The sequence below is a fragment of the Urocitellus parryii genome, unplaced genomic scaffold, assembly GCF_045843805.1.
Source record: "Urocitellus parryii isolate mUroPar1 unplaced genomic scaffold, mUroPar1.hap1 Scaffold_83, whole genome shotgun sequence".
In the NCBI taxonomy this organism is placed as follows: Eukaryota; Metazoa; Chordata; class Mammalia; order Rodentia; family Sciuridae; genus Urocitellus; species Urocitellus parryii.
In genome coordinates, this window is record NW_027554189.1 from 405,244 (window position 1) to 426,312 (window position 21,069).

The 21,069-nt window shown below is 38.4% G+C and overlaps 1 protein-coding gene across 1 annotated transcript in view; it reads right to left on the bottom strand.

Annotated features, from left to right (window-relative positions):
* The window catches only part of LOC144252992 (transport and Golgi organization protein 1 homolog), a 56,290-nt gene extending 49,631 nt beyond the window's left edge, over positions 1-6,659 (bottom strand). Inside the window, exons 1-4 of the mRNA XM_077794979.1 lie at positions 6,573-6,659; positions 5,884-5,948; positions 3,484-3,805; positions 566-691 (exon numbers count right to left, since the gene is read on the bottom strand). The gene's annotated coding sequence lies outside the window, so the exon portion shown is untranslated. The remainder of the gene's footprint in view (positions 1-565; positions 692-3,483; positions 3,806-5,883; positions 5,949-6,572) is intronic.
* Positions 6,660-21,069: the final 14,410 nt, after the last annotated feature.

Sequence of the window (21,069 nt, forward strand, 5' to 3'; positions counted from 1 at the left end):
AAATCCACATGAAATTTGAAATGGTTTGGAATACATAAGAGGATCAGTGAATGACATCAAATGCAAATGATGAAATAGAGAATCTGAACATGATCTTTCTCTTATTTCTCACTGATCCCTTAGAACCACCAATAGAAATATAATATTAACTCTACATGTAAATTAAATTTTCTAGAAGCCCTTAGAACCACCAATAGAAATATAAACTCTACATGTAAATTAAATTTTCTAGAAGTTATATTTTAAAAAATAGGACAGATGAGCTTCATTTAATAATACATTTTACATAATTCAATATATTCAAAATGTCATCCTTTTAACTTGTAATCAAAATAAAAACATAACTGTTATTTTACATTCTTCATAATAAGTCTTTGATATCTGACTTATGGCACATCTCAGTTCAAACTGGGCACATTTAAAGACAGTCGCAGCATAAGAAAGTAGGGATTGTAAATTAACACTAGGCCATATCATATACTTGCACTTATTTTAAAGAAAAGCCAACTTTAATAGTATGTTTTAGGTTTTAAAATATTTTTGGCCAACCTCTGTTGGTACTTACGCAGAAGTGAGAAAAGATGATTGAAGGTATCTCAACATCCCTCTTTTTTTTTTTTTTTCACTCAGAGGTTAAGATTTCTGTTGCAATAGCTAGGGATTGCATTGTCATTTCAGATGAATCTCAAGTCTGTAATCAAAAAGTGTAAGTCATCATTAGGTTCCTACACTTGTCATTCTTTTATTATTTTTCGTTGTTATCTTAAATATATTTACTTCTTGACAAACATAAAGAAATAAAGAATTATATTTAAATGGATAATAAAACAATTTGACTGCATAAAATCCCTTTTCGTTTTAGGTAGACCTACTGGTACAAACAAGTCACCTGGGTGGTCTATTTTTCTTTGGTAACAGGGATTGAACTCAAGGGCTCTAGACCACTGAGTCACATCTCCAGCCCTATTTTGTATTTTATTTAGAGATAAGGTCTCACTGAATTGTTTAGGGCCTTACTTTTGCTGAGGCTGGCTTTGAACTCACGATCCTCCTGCCTCAGCCTCCAGAGCCACTGGGATTACAGGCATGCAGCACTGCACCCGGCACCTGCTCTGTTCTCTTACTTAACTGCAACTGTGTTTTCCTTGGTAGATTACTTCTTTGCACCAGGGTTTCTTGATAGAACTCTATTGGTACTTTGGTTTGGACTGTTCCTACTAGCTGAAGGTTATATACTATCTATGGGCCTGGCCAAAAAATGTTAGTAGTTTCCTCAGTCATGGTGAAACAACAACAAAATGCCCCCAGGAATTTCTAAACTTCTCTTGATAAGACTAGTATCACTCTCCCAGTTTGAGAGTCACTGGTTGAAACGTTAGTTAAACTCTGATCATTGAACAAAGCACCTTTAGTTGTAAGTATCCTATATTTTGTAGTTTGCAAGTATTCTGTATTTTGTAATTTCTCTTATCAGCTAAAAAGAAAGGATTATAAAATCAACATTTAAGGCCAGGCTTCATGATGCACACTGTGATCCCAGTGGCTCTGGAGGCTGAGGCAGGAGGATCTTGAGTTCAGAGTCACCCTCAGCAATTTAGCAAGGCCTTAAGTAATTTATGGATTTCCTATCTCAAAATAAAAAAAAATGTAAAAAAGGGCTGGTGATGTGGATCAGTGGTTAAGCACCTAGATTCAATCCCCTGTGCCCATCCTCCACAAATCAACATTTTAAAAACCACAATCACTAAAACATCAAAGAAACTCAAAGGCCCTTGTAAACACAACTGAATTTGCTTCAAAGGTTTTTTGCTTTTTGTTTTCCACTTCAAGTTAACACTACCTTTAAAAAAAATCACATTTTTGAATTTATTTTTTCTGACCTCTAAGAGGGATCTTACATTTTTCTACTTCCCTTTCCAAGACTATTTCCTATTTTGCACTGTGTAATCTTGAATTTAAATCTGAATTAGTTGCATTGATTTTCCCTTGTCTTAATAGTCAAATTATGATACAATTTGAATTATTGAAATGCATATGGAGGGGTTTCTTTTCTTATTTTTAATGAAAACTCATGTTTTTAAAATTAGCACCTAGGGGACTATAGGTGGAGAATTAATATGTAGAGTCATCAGCATGATAATTGTAATTAAATAAACACAAATCAGTTCATCACATCTAGATGCATCGGAGTCAACTGTAAATAATCAATTAGGAGGAAAAAGGTCTTGAAGGCAATTAGAAAAAAGTGGTGTGTTATGCATTGGTAAAAATGACTAAAATGATAGCTGACTTCTTATCAGAAATGAGAGGTTAAAGTTAATGGAAAGGTTTAAGGTGCTAGAAGACAAAAACTGCTAATCCAGGATAAATACTCTTCAAAACCGAAAGCAGAATAGACATTTTCAAATAAATAAAAAGTAAGAAAATTCAATACCAATAGATTTTTACTATTAACAATGCTAAAAGAACCTCTTCAGGATAAAAGGAGATGATCCATCAGGTAGAAACAGATGCACTGTGTTTTAGTTCACTGTGTAATAAACTTAATGGTTTAAAATTAAAATTCTTTGTTATTTCTCCTTATTCTATGATTTGGCTTTACACAACCTGATGGGTCCTTTGCTCTAGGTATTTATTACTGCTTATGTGGTTTCCTTTAGCAGGGATTGTTTAACCAAAGGTAGAACTGACAAAATAGCTTTGTTTACATGTCTGCTACTTGAACCCCAGGGTACATTGTGGTGAGCCGTTTCTGTGAACTGTGGCCTCCATTACAAGATGGCGCTGGTTTCCCCTGTAGTCTGTGACAAACAACTCCTTATCAGAATGAGTTAGCACGCTGTGACTTGGCACCCTATGAGAAAAGTCCACGTGGCAGTTGTGCATTGGGGCTTTATCTGCTTTATTAAGGCTGGGGCACACGGGAGGAGTGTTCGAGAGAGAAACAAGCTAAAAGACATGTCTAAACAAAGGCCTGAATAAACTGCTGAAGGAAGAATCCTGTGTCGTGTTTCCTTTGCTGGTGAGGGGACGCGGCAGTACATTTCTTCTTATCCTTCAACATAGATTTGCCTGACGTGCTCCTAAACAATGAGTCCCATCTGCTTGTCCTAATTTTTCTTCACAGAATCTTAATCTTTCTCAACAAGGCTATTGAGGTGCACAATCCCAGAAGGTACTCAATAGCTCCTAGGTTCGAGGGTGTGTTGGTTACACAGGGTAGTGTCTAGTACTCACAAATGTTTAGTATAATACAAGTCTAGATTTCCCTACTGACTGATTTTTATTTTGTTTAGATCTTTTTAAAAAACATACCGTTCCCTTCTATAGAATAACCTAAAAATGATGTGTGGATGGTAGTATTTTTCACCATACATGTGTATTCCACATTTAAAATATCATAAACGATAAGATAGGAAGATAAAAAGAAATCAGAGACCTACATTTATCCTTCCTACCAGACTAGAATATAAAGGGACATACCAAAGCTATTAAGTTTCTGGATCCAGGTAGCTAATTTGGGTTCCACTTCTTTAAGCTCACTCAAAACATGAAGAAATACCCTTGTCTTTATTCTTTTCTTGAATCAAGTGACGAATGACATAGTCCACTGCTTCATTGAGGAAATTTCTGCTAGAAAAACACGTTGTATAGTCTTCTGTGCTCAGAACTTTCCAAGAGAGCAATTCTTTGAGAAGCTTGGAAGGGTTCAGTATACCCGATTTAATCTTGTCAGCATACTGCTTTATGCACTGCAGCATTCTGTCATCAATGAACTGACAATTCTGACTACTGTCTACAGTTTCTAGGAATAAATAACAAAGGTTAAAGTGATAAATTATACTAATTTGCAATGGCATAACTTATAAAGAAATAACGTAACATATTAAATCATAAGATACAATTAAGATTGATTGCTTTATTTTACATAGACAACTCAAGAAACTTTAAATTAGGAATATAAATATTTAACAATACTTCTATATTCTCTTCATTTCACACCATTCATGTAATAGCATCTAAAATTTTATTTCCTCTAAAATAGTTTTTTTCCCTCAACAATCCCAACCCAATCTCATCAACTCCAAAATATTTTTAGTTCTTAAACATGCAAAGTTAAAATACATTCACAAAGTTAAAATACATTTTTCAGTAGCAAAGATAATTATGATCAATCTGTAAAACAGTACTGGTATATTAGATAAAAAAAAGTCAGCAAGTGGTAACTATTTCATTTTGGAAATCCAGGCACAATGTAGAAAACTGAGAAAACTTACTTCAACTTAAAACTAAAAATAAATATACTGGTTAAGATGTATACAGGAATAGTAAAATCACGTATGAGACATCCCCATGTTATTAGAGAATGAAAATACAAGCTGGGCAAGGCAATCTCTATGATACCTTTTATGAACTGCCTCTTTATTTGAACTATTCCAGACAACTAGTAGTTAATTTACAGTTCAAAATTTTGGAACTTAAATTCACATAGCAGACTGTACAATGCACTGTCAAACATACAATATGCAGGTCAGATATTATGTTCCAATTCAGTTTGAAGAAGAGGAAACAGACACAGTTTGCCTAGAGTTAGCAGCAGGAAAGCATGTGAATCACTGTGTACTGCTTCTAAAATGATATTCTTCACACCAATCCCTTCACTATCTAAGAATAATAGAAGACAAAGATGCTAACTTAATTCTATATTTTAGTGATAGTATGAAAATACTAACTGAAATCTATACTTCAATTAAATAATAATATGAGCCTTATAATTCTGTATTTGTACGGTTAAGCAAATGCATACTATTCTTATCATGTTTGGACTTCTGCATATCTTTCTGTTCTTCGTTTTTTGGGTGGATTACTTTCTCTTAAGTCCTCTTCCATTCTTGTGCTAATTTTTTTGCTTCTTGTTTTTGGATCTTTCTTTTCAATTTTTTGTCTTCTTTCAGTCTTAGCTTCACTAGGCTGATAAACATTTACAATTAGTGATAATTTACCTTTGTTAATTGCTCAATGAACTACTTTCTGTTGCCTACTATAGAAAACATTCTCCAAGCAATAGGCTGTGACTTTTAATTAAGAAAGCTATGTATAATTTGTATAGATGTTATTTCCATGTACATAATGTATATAAATTACTTCCATGTATATAACATATATAAATTATTTCCACATATATAATGTATATAAATTGCTGTGTAGGGTAAATAAGAATAGTGCACGTACTCTGCAAGCAAGATCCCATGATAAAATATTATTTTCACCCCAATAACAATATGAGAATTTGGTTGATTTGGTTACACTGATTCTTTTTCAACAAATAATTCTATACATCTTTTCTTTTGGTTTTCTTGGTCACAAATTATAAGAAAAAAAAATCACTTTTTAGGATGAAAAACAAGAAGCAGGACCAAAAAGAAAAAAGGATTGGAATTATTTGATCTGAACAGAAAGAAACAGAGGTGAATAATTTTGACAATACACTAAGTATTTCAAGGTAAGAAATAGTCATTGGTTCAAAACGTTTGGTGGAGAAACATAAAAAAGCAAAAATGCTTTTGAAATTAAAAGCCAAAAGCTAACTATATAATTTTTGTTAAATGCCAAATCTGTTGATAAGTAATTTCACAACATGAAATGTTATAATTTTACTTACAAGTTCAACCACTAAATAGTGACTTTTTCTAATTTTCAGTATTTAATCATTCTAAAGCTAGTTCTGTTTTAAATATCCATAAAAATAATTTTTAAAATACTTATTTATATATGTGTGCACAGCCAATTTTTAAAAATAGCACAATTTAGAAATCTGGATTTAACAGAGTTATAGACTAAGAGACAATATAAAAACTACTGATTGATTGTTAAAAATCTTACCTAGAACATTTCTGTTTCAGAATAGGTCTTGGAGGAACCTTTTCTTTTATGACCTTGTGTTCAAACTTTAAATAAAACAAAGACATCCAAAATTTGTCTCATACTCCCATGACATAAAGCACAAAACCACAAATAACAAATATTTCAGAAGCACACACAATGTTCAATTTGATAGAACAGTGATGATGTTTTGACCCAGACAAAAGCCCAGAAAGCTTTAGCAAAATAATTTACTGAAAAGAGGAACAAGAGAGTAGACACCGCTTTATGAAGAAACTTTAAATAATTAAGGGTAAGCAGAAGATCCAATAAATTATATATATTATAATTACCCACTCCTGCCACATTCAGATGGTGAAGTTAAAGGTAATCCCTCAAGGCACTCTTCCCCTTCTCTAAAACCCACACCTCCACCACTACCCCTTTTGGGGTATTAATAAAATGGAAGTTATCAAAAAGAGTAAAACCAAAATATAAAAAGTGTGCTTTTCCTAGGAGGAAATAAAAGAATGTGAAAATGCTTCACTGCAATGCATGTCCTAATATTTATTTTCTTAAATGATATAACTTTTTTTTCTTACAAAAGACAAGATTCAAATCACACAACTTCCTCAACCTTAAAACATTTTAACAGGTGTAAACATTTTGGTTACAAACTTAATAAAATTTCTCCTTTATTAGATACTTACTTCACATTTAACTTGACCACCACTGCTGAAGATGATAATCTTAGAAATGATACCTTCACAGTCAGGGGTAAGACAAACTCCTTGTAGAAAATCCTATTTGATTTAAAAGAAGAAGAATGTTATGTGTAGGAGGGATAAATCTATGCATGTATACCATTTTTTTTAAACTTCGTTTTTAGCTGTAGATGGACACAATACCTTTATTTTATTTATTTATTTATTTTTGTGTGGTGCTGAGGATCGAACCCAGTGTCTTACACATGCTAGGTGGGTACTCTACCACTGAGGCACAATCCCAGCCCCAACACATGTACTATTTTAACCACAAAGTACATTCAAAACATACTATGAAATTTCCTTTAGGGAGGCAATGAAAGTGCCTGATTGCTGCCATTTCAGAGCCTTCTTATAAGACTGTATCCACACGTATGAGGCAGACCTGTCCCTGTGACTTGCTTTGTGGTAAAGGAAGTCAAACTGCCATAGCATACACCAGGTCTAAATGAGCACTCTAGGAAACACAGTGTGAACTGGCTATTGTTCTTTTCCCTCTGTTACAGAAACATGTTCCAAAAAAGTACAACTTGGATTTGGAAATAAAGAACATGGCCACAGAGAATAGACCCAGCTGCAGCTCAACCCTGGCCAACAACTACAAAACTTCAGGACAAGTAATATAACCAAGAAAAGACCTTCTCATTGTTAGCCACAAAATATTTTGGTTGTATATTACTTCAGCATATCATAGTGAAAGCTGACTAATTAATAGAAGGTATTTAGAATTCTGAAAATGGTTAAGACAACTAATGGAGAGTACATAGCTTACAACACTCAATGTAAGTAAACAGACAGTAGAAGTGGCTCCAGGGTTACAGTTATATCTCTAGCTATCTATGTGAAAATTAGTTTCTACCAAACTTAAATAATTCCAACTGCTAAAAGACACCTAATATAATCACATTTTTTTCCCACTAGGGATAATGGTTTGCATAGGGCTATATAGTATTAAAAAAGGCTTTTTTTTTAAGTCCACAGATTATATAGATCAGAAATAAACATTGTAACAAGAAAGTAAGACTGTAAAATTGTGCCCTCTTCCAAAGTATTCTAACTAATGGATTAAAACTAATCATTATATTGATAATAAGAATAAACCCCTGAGAAATGGCAGTATAAAATTTAAGTTAATTTATTAGGACAAATTACCTTAACCAATTTTGGTAAAAAACTAAAATGTTGGAACCTTAATTCTACATCAACGCTTTCAATCAATGATGAGCTAAATTGTCACTGCATAATTTAAGATTTGTATTTTAAAACAAGAAAAAATTAAATTTTTATTTCTGATTATAACATCACAATACAAAAGTTAAATAATTTTTTAAAGGCCTCTAAAGTTACTCCCTTCATACTTGTATAAAATTTAAAAACTCATTTTCCACTTTATTGTTAAAATCATAACTTAAAACTTTCTAATGAAGTCTAGAATCCTCAAGAAGGGATTTATATTCACTTGAAGACTTTTTAAATATGTATATTGAATGTTTTTTTAAACATTCAATATACATATTTTAAAAATCCAGACAATCTTTATTGTGGCTTACCTTGTCAATTTTATCATTAAAGGTGGTTGTTTTTAACTTCTTCCAGCAGTTCATGTGAAATTCTATTTTACAATACTGGCAACAGCTGATTCGTATAAAACCCTGGATTTCAAAACATTTTAATTCACATTTTAAAGATGTCTATGCACATACACTTACTCATTCCCTCATAGCACACATATTAAGATAAAAAGAACTGTTGCATTCACTTGGCAGATATAACTAGATAATCTATCTCCTTGAAGAGGGATAAAATACTCTGTACTACAAAATGCTGAGTTCTATAGATACAGAACTTGGCAAAAATCTTCATTTCCACAGCTGACATCTGCATTATCCTTTACAGAATATCAAATATCTTAACAAACATTTCATCTGATCTACTAATCTAAGAGTAGGACAGTTATCTTCTTGAATAAACCAAAAACTTAATCACTTAATTAAGCACAAGTTAGTTTTTTGGGTTTAATTCAGTGATTGCACTGGCCTTTATATTCTTGGACTCAATTTTTACAAGGCATTAGAAATCCAACAAATCATAGGTAACAATCTCACTTTGTTTCCTATGTTCCTAAGGAAGAGGCAGTTACATGAAACATGGCTAGAGGAGGAAATGAAATTAGCTAGCCTGTCATCTATGGTCACCACACCAGCCCTAAACATTTATTTCAGTGGCCCTGGCTTCCCATGTGAGATGACCTAAAAAAATCCAGGGTAAGGGGCAGGCAAGGTGACAACTTGGGTGCCTCCAATTACAGAATTTATTCTGGATTCATTTTTAAGGCATGACTTTGCAAGTTACTGTTCCATTTTACATTTCATTTTTTACCTTAATGTCTGGATCATATATGTATATCTGGATTTTGGAATATCCACAACACTTCTGATAGCAACAAATAGCATCTGGCACTGGAGGGAACCTGCATTCTTCAACAAATTTCTCTAACAGCATCTAAAGCAAAATAAGCAAATCTGATAGTATCACAAAACTGATTTGTCAATAAAAAATGCTTGTGATTCCTCTTGCCATCAAAACATTTTCAGCATAGAAATGAATGTTTTTACCCAGGACAAATTATATGTATACAACTTTTAAAGATTTTCCTTTTAAAAGGAAGCTGATACAAAGATATGTAAACAAAGAGAAATGAACAAAATTCTTGTTTTTAGAATTTCAGTCAGAATCAAAATCTTGTCCTCTGTTATCATCAAAACTGGTTTTGTAATTTATAGTTTTTAGAAATCTCCTTTAAGAATCAAGAGGGAAGCTGGGTATAATGGCGCATGCCTGTAATCCCAGTGATTTAGGAGGTTGGGGCAGGAGAATCACAAGTTCAAGGCTAGTCTTATCATCTTAGGCCCTAAGCAACTTAGCAAGAACCTGTCTCAAGATAATACACAAAAAGGGCTGGGAATGGCTCAGTGGTAAAATATCTCTGGGTTCACTGCCCAGAAACCAGGAAAAAAAAAAAAGGAAAGAATTAAGAGAAATCAAACAATTAAGATAAAATAAGCCTTAGGGCAAGCCTGAAAATCCTATGATTCATCTCTTTCTCAATGTAACTTGACCTAAAATCCTAACACTCCCATTCATCTATCTCTGCCACATGTATTTGTTAATACTCTAGAGAATTAGAAGCCCCCAAGAGACTAACACCATGCTTTCAGTACTGTTTTTTTGTTGTCAATAACTTGTATATCTCCATCCCAATATGGTATAATGAGAGGAAAATCTAATAATCTCTGTGCTTTATTTTTCTGTATCAGCTTTGTTGATATAAATATAATAAAACTTACATAAGAGTACAGTTCAGTGGCTTTTAATATATCCAAAATGTTGTACAACCATCACCAATCTAAATTTAGCTCATTTTCATCATCCAACAAGGAACTCAATACCATTAGCAGTTCCTCATCTTTTTCCCCTAATGCCCAGACCTAGACAATCTATTTTCTGTCTTTGTATACAGATTTGCCTATTCTGGATATTTCATATATACAGAATCATACAGCATGTGACCTTTGTGTCTGGCTTCTTTTATTTCGTACAGTGTTCGCAAGATTCATGCATGTTGTATCATATATCAGTACTTATTGTTTATCTATTCATCAGTGGATATTTGGGTTGTTCCCCCTTTGGGGCTATTATGAATTGTGCTGCTATAAACATTCATGTACAAGTTTTGGGGAGAACATGTTTTCCTTTTTTTGTACAAATCTAGGAGTGGAAATGCTGTGTCACATGGTAACCCTATGTTTAACTATTTGAGGAATTGCCAGTCTTGTTGTCCCAAAGCAGCTGCACCATTTTACATTACAACCAGCAAAGTATGAATGTTATAATATTTCCATAACCTTGCCAACACTTAATATCAATGCATATCCTCAGAGTGTGAACCAGTATCTCACTGTGTTTTTATTTGCATTTCCTTAATGGTTAACAATATTGTACTAATGGGTTATCACTATATTTTCTTTGCAGATATGTCTATTATATACTTGTAAATTTGATTATTTGTCTTTTTACTATTAAGTTGTAAAAGTTGGCCCCTGTACTTTTAAAAGCTTCATACAAAAGCAAGTTCTGGTATATGGGACAAAATTTATTAGTTTTTCTAGAATTGGTAAAGCATCCATATGGCTCCAGAAATGACACTAAATTCATAATTCAATTCATAAACTCAGGTACCATCTCAATAATGATATTAATATAATAAAACAGTAATACTGTACCTTCCTCTAAGTACAACCAGTACAGCATCCTGCTTAATAACACATGCTATAATGTCAGAATGCCTGAACTCAAGTTCCAGCTCTACCACTTCCATGATGCTTAACCATGAGCTCATCACTTCACCTATCTAAATTGTAAAATGGAAATGATCATACTACACAATTCTCAAGGCTGCTGTAAGGAAAATGTAATGATGAATGGAAGGTGTGTCACTAGTACCTAGGAAACGTGCATTGAAAGTCATTGTTTCTCTTTCAAGGGAGAATGCATGTCAGGGACTTTGAGGAGAGTACTACTGTCTGTCTTTCAACACCTGCATCACTTAATATAGCTATCAGGGAACATTCTCAAAAACAAACTGTTACCTTTATTTTCTCTGGCTGAGACTCTTCAATAATCACATTACTGGTGGGCCAAGTTAACACTCCTGGAAGACGACAAATCAAAGTTTTTGCTTTCTCAAAATGATTGAGAGCTTCTAGGAATCTAAAATCAGAATTAGGGAAAAAAAAGATACTGAAGATGTGATATGATATTTTCATTTACTACAAGAGTTCGAAAGACCTAGAGCTTCTTGGTAGGAGTACCTTCAATAAAACATCAGATGGAAGCATTCAATGAACACTAAATTTCCTTTAAATAAAACTAAAGTTTATTGCCGCTTGCTATTACAGTTAAATAAACTAAATATAACTGTGTCCTGGCCTTTGGCTTTATCATGGTAAGGTGTGTGCTAGTCCTTTTAAAATGCAACTTTGTTCCATTCAAAAAAAAGATACTGAAGTATTGGATTATGAAGTTAATGAGGGCTTTATTCTCTTTAGACTAAAAAAAGAGATTCCCTGCTTTCTCTAATCTTGAAACTATTTTCTAATTTAAAAACTTATTTTTTCCTATACATATGTAAAGATTCATATGTAGGGCTGGGGTTGTAGCTCAGTGGTAGTAGAGTGCTTGCCTTGCACACGTGAGGCACTAGGTTCGATCCTCAGCACCATATAAAAATAAACAAATAAAAATAAAGTTTTAAAAAAAGCCAATAACTCACTGACAAAAAATTGAAAAAAAATATTTATATGTAGAAAAGCTAGACTACCATCCACCATAAGACAATTATCGATAGCAGGATACAAATGGTACATTACAATGCCAAAAAACAGCTATTAGACTTTTACCCACATCATATTACTTAGGAATTAAAATGTAAATGCCTTTCAACATGGCAAAGACTTTTCAGTTTACCACATTTCCATGATTTTACACATTTATGTTTCTTTCCTGGACCTTGTGAATACCAGCATATCACCGTTGCATTAAACAAGTATGTCCTAACAATTTACACTACACTTTGAAATTAATTTCATTTGCTATTACTATAAAGGTGATTGCTAAATCCTATTTCCCTTGTAACTACTTGATCCTTACAGACCGATTCAAAAGTAACTTCATGAAGTAAAAGAATTTTCTTTAATCTTTAAAAATCTACAAAGAGGTTCCAGGCACACTCTAAGATTGGGTTCCCAAGAATCTCATAAAACTTTCCCTAAAATGTTAGAAGAAAATATGAGGAAAATTAAAAATTATAAGAGATATTTCAATCAGTGAACAATTATTTCTTTATAATGTAACCTATGTATATTGAATGCAAGTGGTTGGAAACACAGATTTCTTTTTTTAAAGCCCAAGACACAATACTGTTCCCTAAGGGTCATACAGACAATCTGGGGAGACAAGACTAAGAACAATGCAACATTTAGAGAAAAGTTGTATTTTGAACCTGGAATAAAGATTTCTACTATAATAGAAATTTAGAAAGGTTTTTATGCTTAACTTATGATGTATTTAACATCATGTTAACATGTACCTTTTATTAAAAACACTTTCATACAATTTTTTTGGAAATAGGTGCTTAACATCAAAATGTATAAACCATATTTTAAAGTACTAATTTATATCAATTCAGTCACCATTTATAGATGAAATGTACAAATGGATATTAAATTCTTCATGTTAAATATTACTCACTTTCTTATGAATTACAAAATTAAGAATCATCAAGAATTGCACTGATTGATCTTGCTTTAATACTTAATATTGATACTAAGATGTCAGCTCCTCAAAGTAAATCCAATCATAATAGTGTGCCACACATAAGGTAACAAAATAATTCCAGAAAAAGGATCATCATTACATTAAGACTATTTATCAGCCTGGAAATTAATGTCATTTCTACTAACCTGTTTTTTTTTTAAAATATACTTTTCCAATTCCACAATAGGCCAAGCAATCAAGTCCCTCATTGGGGTAGTGTTCAATAATCCTTTTAAACTGGTTTTAAGCTTCAGATAATTCCTTTAATAAAGGTGAGAACAATAATCACTTATGCAAGAAGAAAAATGTTAAAACAGACTTCACCTCAAAGTTGATTCCTTTCGTGTAATATTAAAAAAACTGCATATTAAAAAATTCTTATGGAAAAATTACACTGTCTGCATTTCATTTTCTTAGAAGTTATACAAATTTCCTATAGCTAATCAGATGAACATATGGAAACCCAGGAATTCAACAAATCCAACCTTGCCAAAAATATAAGACAGCCAACTATATAAACGTTTCTTTGTACACACAAAGTGATGGCCTATGCTGGCTAATACTATAAGATGTAAATTCATGATAAAAAAAACACACAAATACAAATACACACATGCACACACATTGTAATCTACATCCTACTAAGTACTGCTCTCTTAGACAAAAGCTATCTTAAAAATAGCCCCCCCTCAAAAAAAAAGCCCTTTAGAGGCATTCCAAGAATGTCTGAAACAAGGGCTGGACTGTGGTCAACTCATGACTTCCTTAAGGGTCTATGCTGATGAAAATCTTTTAAATGCATAAATTCTACCATATTCATAGTTTTTTTTTAAAAAAATTGACTATTTTACAGTAAATCATGAGTATAACAAACTATTTCTTCAATTCCAATAAGGGAAAGCATGAAATTTATTATTCTGTGAAGATAGAATTAAAATCATGAAGTCCTGTTTCCATTGATATATTATAAAACAGAATTAGACAGGCATTAATAGAAGGCATTCCATCTGTCACATCAAGAACAAGGAAAATGAACCTCAGGCACTGTAGATTCTCAGAAGTGAGTAAAACATGAACGTCAAGGTTGATCTTAACTAGGTAGCAATTTAGAGTTGAACTTTCATTTCATCAGGTAAGTTTAGCATCCAAGTTGGCAGAAAGGATATGTTATAATACTTGAAATCATTCTAGAGAACCTCAAACAAGGTTATAACACTGAATAGCACAGGTAAGTAAGCATCCCAGGAAAGTAAAAGAAGAGCATGAGTAATGGGGACCACTAGAGCTCACACCTACATGCAGACAATATGTTATTATCTGAATCCTCCACTTAAGAATTAACCAAACACCAAACTACTCATCACCCAGAACTAAGAGCTATTAAGCATGGTCATGTTCACTTCAGTTTTCTAATAAAACAGCATAACACAAAGTTGAGATCTCCTTTCTAACTTCCTCAGGCCCATTCTCTCTTTTATCAATAAATGTTGTCATCTTAAATATGATAAACGGGTAGTCCATGATATTTTTTTCTCAGTTTTACAAAATGCAGAGATATCCATAAACAATATTTAATATTGTTCTATATGAAATGATACACGAGTGTTATCACAATGTTTGTGTTCTCCAATCTGCTCTTTTCCTTCAAATTTATGTTTTTGCAATTTGCCTACCATGATATATTAGATTCTTTATTTTTTATGTAAGTAAGATGTAGAATCCCAGTATTGCAAGCATTATTTTTTCTAATAGGAATACAAAGTTTTCTTTAAAAAAAAAGAAAAAAAAAAGCACAAACTATTTAAATTTAGCTATTTCAGCCTTTCAAGAAAGTACACAGAAGGAAATGAGCCAAAATGGAAAAAACAGTTTTTATATATCTTACAAAACCAATATCCTATTTTATTTGTTAGTTCTCTGTGTTACAATCTTACCTCAGGCTGTCCTATTCCAAGCAGAGAAATGGCAAATCCATATACTACTAATACATAGTTAATCATGGCCAGGTTCAATTGCTGTCAATAAAAAGGCTTTAGTTAAAAATCTAAACATAAATCTGCCAGTTTACATCACATTAACCTTCTAGCCACAACAGTGTAATAGCATCACTAAACAAGTATAATAACATCATTCATCAGTATGATTGAATTAAAGATCAAATAGAATTAGAAAATATATTTTGCAAATACAAAACTGTTATATTCATATCAAGTATTTAAAACACAAAATCAGTGCTGGGGTTGTGGCTCAGCGGTAGAGTGCTCGCCTAGCATGAGCGAGGCCCTGGGTTCCATCCTCAGCACCGCATAAAATAAATAAATAAAATAAAGGTATTGTGTCCAACTACAACTAAAAAAATAACCAGAAAATAACCAGAAAATCAGAATGCCCTCTACCATCATGCAGGTAACTGCAAGGCTGGTTTTGCCTTCAGTAATGCTAACATGGCTGCTTCCTCTTTGTTCTCAGAGGCATAACCCAAACTCCTTAACAGAAAATTGCAGCTTTTTTCTCACTTGCTACTGTAAAAGGTAAGTCATTTACACCTGATTTGAGAAAGTCCTCCACTACTACTCAACAAAAGGATATAAAATCTATTTTAAAACTCTTTTTACCAAAGAAATTCTCTTTTCAAGCTTTTATGCAAATGAGACAAAACGGAAGGAGGAAAAGCACTAGAATATTTTTGACAATGACTTCAATCCACTTTTACTGTGGTAAAAATTAGAAAGCTATTGCAAGAGCACATTAATAGTTTTGTCAATATTTTATCTGTTTAAAAAAAGTTTAAAATTTACAAATACCTTTACCAATGAAAAACTTCCAAGGACTATTTTAGCAATCTTACTTAACCATTTCTTTTCTCTGATCTTAGGTACAGCACGTAAATTTAAATTTCATACTCTTGGAGGAAAGAGGGCCTTGAGGTAAGGGGAAAAAGAGCATTTCTCTGATTTTCTTGAAATTTAAAATGTTTTCAAAAGTTGTTTAATGTTCTCTCCACAAGATTACAGCACATTGAGAAGAATTTTAAATTATTTCAAAGACTGCTGCTATTCAATATAATATTCTCAAGTTCATTAGTGTTTGATTAGTGGTGCAATGACTGTGAAAATGTATAGAAAAATAAGAACATGAATCAATATAAAATGCAATAATTGATCAGTTTTTATATTTCCTTTTTCTTTTAGTTGTGATCAATGAAAAACAACAAAACATCAACATTAGGTAATGCTATAGGTACACTTTATGTTTGATACAAGAGTTCTAATCAATACAACCACTATCACTGATGGAGTCCCATTGATGGATTTTTTTTGCCATCATAGAAAATAAAAGTCAGCAGGAAACAAATAATCTTTCACTTATAACCAACAAAATGTTTTTTCCTGCTGTTGATTTTCACTACTATATCAAGAACATCCACGAGTTTTAAAGATGTGCAAAGTTTTAACAGCAAAGTGACACCTGAGATTGTTAATGGCTACTTTTCTGTTTTATTTGTTCTCACAAGAACAAGGAGGGATAACTATAACTACAAAAAAATTTATACCTATTATGCAGGATTTAAAGACTTGTTCGTAAAACTAAGCAAATTTAAAATCTGCTTTCAAAAAAAGCCAAGGCCTGACATTCAACTTTTTTTAGCAAATATAAACTTTTTTGATCATTTCCTTTCATGAAAAGTGACACATTTCCTTTTATGAAGTTGCCACCACAGATGCCTGGACTGACACCCACGTGGACATGTGCTAATTTCACTCAAGAGTATAACTCACAAAAGGAAACATCCCCAATGTATCATCCAATTCAGTTTCACAAATTTTCCTTGCCAACTCCTTAAACTGTCAGGATGAGAATTCAGTCTCTAGGACTCTTGCTGAAACTACCAAAGTACAGCATAATTTTAGTGAGGACGTTTTCATGCTCCCTAAAGGATGACAATTCATTCAAGTACAAATAAAACTGGTCATGAAGTATTTCTGGAGTATTGTTCTTGATGTAAAAATAAAAGCATCCAATTGCTTGAAAGACAACCTGACAATGTTACCTTTTAGCACTAGTGGATAACTTAGAAGTGGTTTTGCTAGAGAGTTTGGTGCTTTTCTTCTGCTGGGTGGCAGAAGGTTCTTTCTTCATGATCTTCAGGCTCTGGAGCAGCAGGGTCTTGCTGGTCCGAATCTGAACTGCCACTGCTGGTGCTGGGGCTGTCATCATCGGACATTTGCTTATCACTGGCCATTTGATGAAGTTATCACTTGGAAAACTTTTTTAAAGAGGAAAGAGAAGAGAGGAGAAATGTTAATCTAAGAAATCAATCAACAGCTTTTCCTTATCTTATATCATTCCCAAATTGTATCTCTATAAAAAGGCTTCAAAAGTGTTCACATTTATTGTATGAAAATGTTACTGGGGATAGGATGAATCTTACAATGCCAGCTCTCAGGGATTGTCCAAAATCACCCACTCACATTTTTTTCCATTCCTTGGATAATCTATGAATTGTCTACTTTCTCAGAAGGCATGAAAAAGATTTGCCGGGGAACTTAAGGCAAGGAGTATTAACAACATAACTGTAAATAACCGATTTTTATGAAAAATGTTAAAAAGTCACTACACGTCTAAATATTCACAGACTAACATGGGTCCGAGCTACCAAATTCCCTTTCCCAGAGGAAAATATTCCCTGTTAACCGCTCATATGCTTATTTAAGGTGAACATTCCTCTTCTATGCACGTAAAACCTTTAAACACAACACTGGGAAATTTAAAACTCAACTAACAAGCTTCCCTAGCCTTTTCCACAGCCAGAAGTGAGGATTCATCCAGCTGCCATCATGGGAAAAGCAGAATCCAAACTGCACTTTCGGCAAAGCTCCCCACATCACCAAGGTTCCTTGCTCAATCTTTACATCACGGGGACATTTTATCCAAAATTAACGAAAAGAAGGGTAAAAGCCCAAGGAAAAACAACACAGCCCCAAGAACTGCAACAAATGTCTGTGCCCTCATAGGTGAGGGACTGCCGCTGCTGCTGCCAGCGTCCACGCAGCTCCGGGGCCCTTTGTGGGGAAGGCCGCACAGGGACAGCTTGCCACCCCAGCCACCAAGTAATAGGAGCAGCCAAAAGGCCCCACAGCTCGGGGACACCGGTGCCGTGGACGCCTGGTGTGAACCTGGATGCCCCTGCAGCTGCCTAACTGCCCACTCCCCAGGACCCCAGCCCTGCCTTCCTACCTTGCCGCCTGAATGAAGCTGCCGCCGCCCATACTGCCCCCCACTGTGGACCCCAGCCCCGCGCCTTACCTCACAGTGGGAATGAAGCTTCCGGCCCTGCCCTGGCTGAAGCCCACGTGGACACCATCCCCGCTGCCCTAGTTCCCGGCAGGAACGAAGCTGCTGCCGCCGCTACCACAGCCGACGTCAGTTGCGGCGGGGCTAATGGTCAGCGGGAACGAGGCTGCGGCGGCGGCGGGAACAAGGCTGCGGCAGCGGCGGCGGCGGCGGTAACGAGGCGGCGGCGGCAACGAGGCGGCAGCCCCGGCGGCGCCGGCGGCGGCGGGAACCAGGCGGCGGCCGAGGCGGCGGCGGCAGCAACGAGGCGGCGGCCGAGGCGGCGGCGGCTGCGGCGGCAACCAGGCGGCGGCCGCGGGGGCTGCGGGAACGAGGCGGCGGGAACCAGGCGGCGGCCGCGGCGGCGGCGGTGGCGGGAACCAGGCGGCGGCCGAGGCGGCGGCGGGAACGAGGCTGCGGCGGCGGAGGCGGGAACGAGGCGGCCGCCGTGGCGGCGGCGGCGGCGGAGGGAACCAGGCGGCGGCCGCGGCGGCGGCGGCGGCGGGAACCAGGCGGCGGCCGCGGCGGCGGCGGCGGGAACCAGGCGGCGGCGGCGGGAACCAGGCGGCGGCCGCGGCGGCGGCGGCGGGAACCAGGCGGCGGCGGCGGCGGGAACCAGGCGGCGGCGGCGGCGGCGGGAACCAGGCGGCGGCCGTGGGAACCAGGCGGCGGCCGCGGGAACGCGAGGCCGCTGAAGTCGCCACCCGCCCCCCTGGCTGCCACCCGCCCCCCTGGCTGCCACCCGCCCCCCTGGCTGCCACCCGCCCCCCTGGCTGCCACCCGCCCCCCTGGCTGCCACCCGCCCCCCTGGCTGCCACCCGCCCCTACTGCCCCCCACTGTGGACCCCAGTCCCGCGCCTTACCTCGCAGCGGGAATGAAGCTGCCGGCCCTGCCCTGGCTGAAGCCCACGTGGACACCATCCCGGCTGCCCTACTTCCCGGCAGGAACGAAGCTGCTGCCGCCGCTACCACAGCCGACTGTCAGTTGCGGCGGGGCTAACGGTCGGCGGGAACGAGGCTGCGGCGGCGGGAACGAGGCTTCGGCGGCGGGAACGAGGCTGCGGCGGCGGCGGCGGCGGGAACGAGGCTGCGGCGGCGGCGGCGGCGGCAACGAGGCGATGGCCGCGGCGGCGGCGGCGGCGGCGGCGGCGGGAACCAGGAGGCGGCGGGGGCCGGAACGAGGCGGCGGCCGCGGCGGGAACGAGGCGGCGGCGGCGGCGGCGGGAACCAGGCGGAGGCCGCGGGAACCAGGCGGAGGCCGCGGGAACCAGGCGGCGGCCGCGGGAACCAAGCGGCGGCCGCGGGAACGCGAGGCCGCTGAAGTCGCCACCCGCCCCCCTGGCTGCCACCCGCCCCCCTGGCTGCCACCCGCCCCCCTGGCTGCCACCCGCCCCTACTGCCCCCCACTGTGGACCCCAGCCCCGCGCCTTACCTCGCAGCGGGAATGTAGCTGCCGGCCCTGCCCTGGCTGAAGCCCCCGTGGACACCATCACGGCTGCCCTAGTTCCCAGCAGGAACGAAGCTGCTGCCGCCGCTACCACAGCCGACGTCAGTTGCGGCGGGGCTAACGGTCGGCGGGAACGAGGCTGCGGCGGCGGGAACGAGGCTGCGGCGTCGGCGGCGGGAACGCGAGGCCGCTGAAGTCGCCACCCGCCCCCCTCGCTGCCACCCGCCCCCCTCGCTGCCACCCGCCCCCCTCGCTGCCACCCGCCCCCCTCGCTGCCACCCGCCCCCCTCGCTGCCACCCGCCCCCCTCGCTGCCACCCGCCCCCCTCGCTGCCACCCGCCCCCCCGCCACCCTCCCCCCCCCGCCACCCTCCCCCCCCCCGCTGCCACCCGCCCCCCTGGCTGCCACCCCCACGCCGACCCCCACCCTCCCTGTCTGATAATTATGTGGTTCCAGCCCCTTTTTCACCTGAACAATTGTAAATTATGAAATTTGACCTAGCATTTTTCCCCTCTAGCTTTCTCAGTAGCACAAAGTAGACAAAATTCCATTAACTGCCCACCCCCCAGGACCCCAGCCTTGCCGCCTGAAGGAAGCTGCCACCGCCCCTACTGCCCCCCACTGTGGACCCCAGCCCCACGCCTTACCTCGCAGCGGGATTGAAGCTGCTGGCCCTGCCCCGGCTGAAGCCCACGTGTTCACCATTCCCGCTGCCCACTTCCCGGCAGGAATGAAGCTGCCCTCAAAGCCGACCTCAGTCGTGGCGGGGCTAATGGTCGGCGGGAACGAGGCTGCGGCGGGAACGAGGCTGGGGCGGGAACGAGGCTGGGGCGGGAACCAGGCTGCAGCGGCAACGCGAGGCCGCTGAAGTCGCCACCCGACCCCCTGGCTGCCACCCCCAAGCCCACCCCCACGCCGACCCCCACCCTCCCTGTCTGATAATTATGTGGTTCCAGCCCCTTTTTCACTGGAACAATTGTGAATTATGAAATTTGACCTAGCATTTTTCCCCTCTAGCTTTCTCAGTAGCACAAAGTAGACAAAATTCCATTTTACCACCAAAAAATGTCCTTTAAAACAATGAAGGGTAATAATTATTTCTAGAGCACTAGAAACTAAAAACATAAAGAAAATGTGTTTGGAAATTCTCTTACTGCATAAAGTATGACAATTAGTATCCTGCATAAAATATGGCAATTAGTATCCTGCATAAAATATGAGCAGTTGAGAATGACTTATACTGAGAAAAATTTTTAAAAATTGTTGAAAACTCCCTCAGAGTTACAA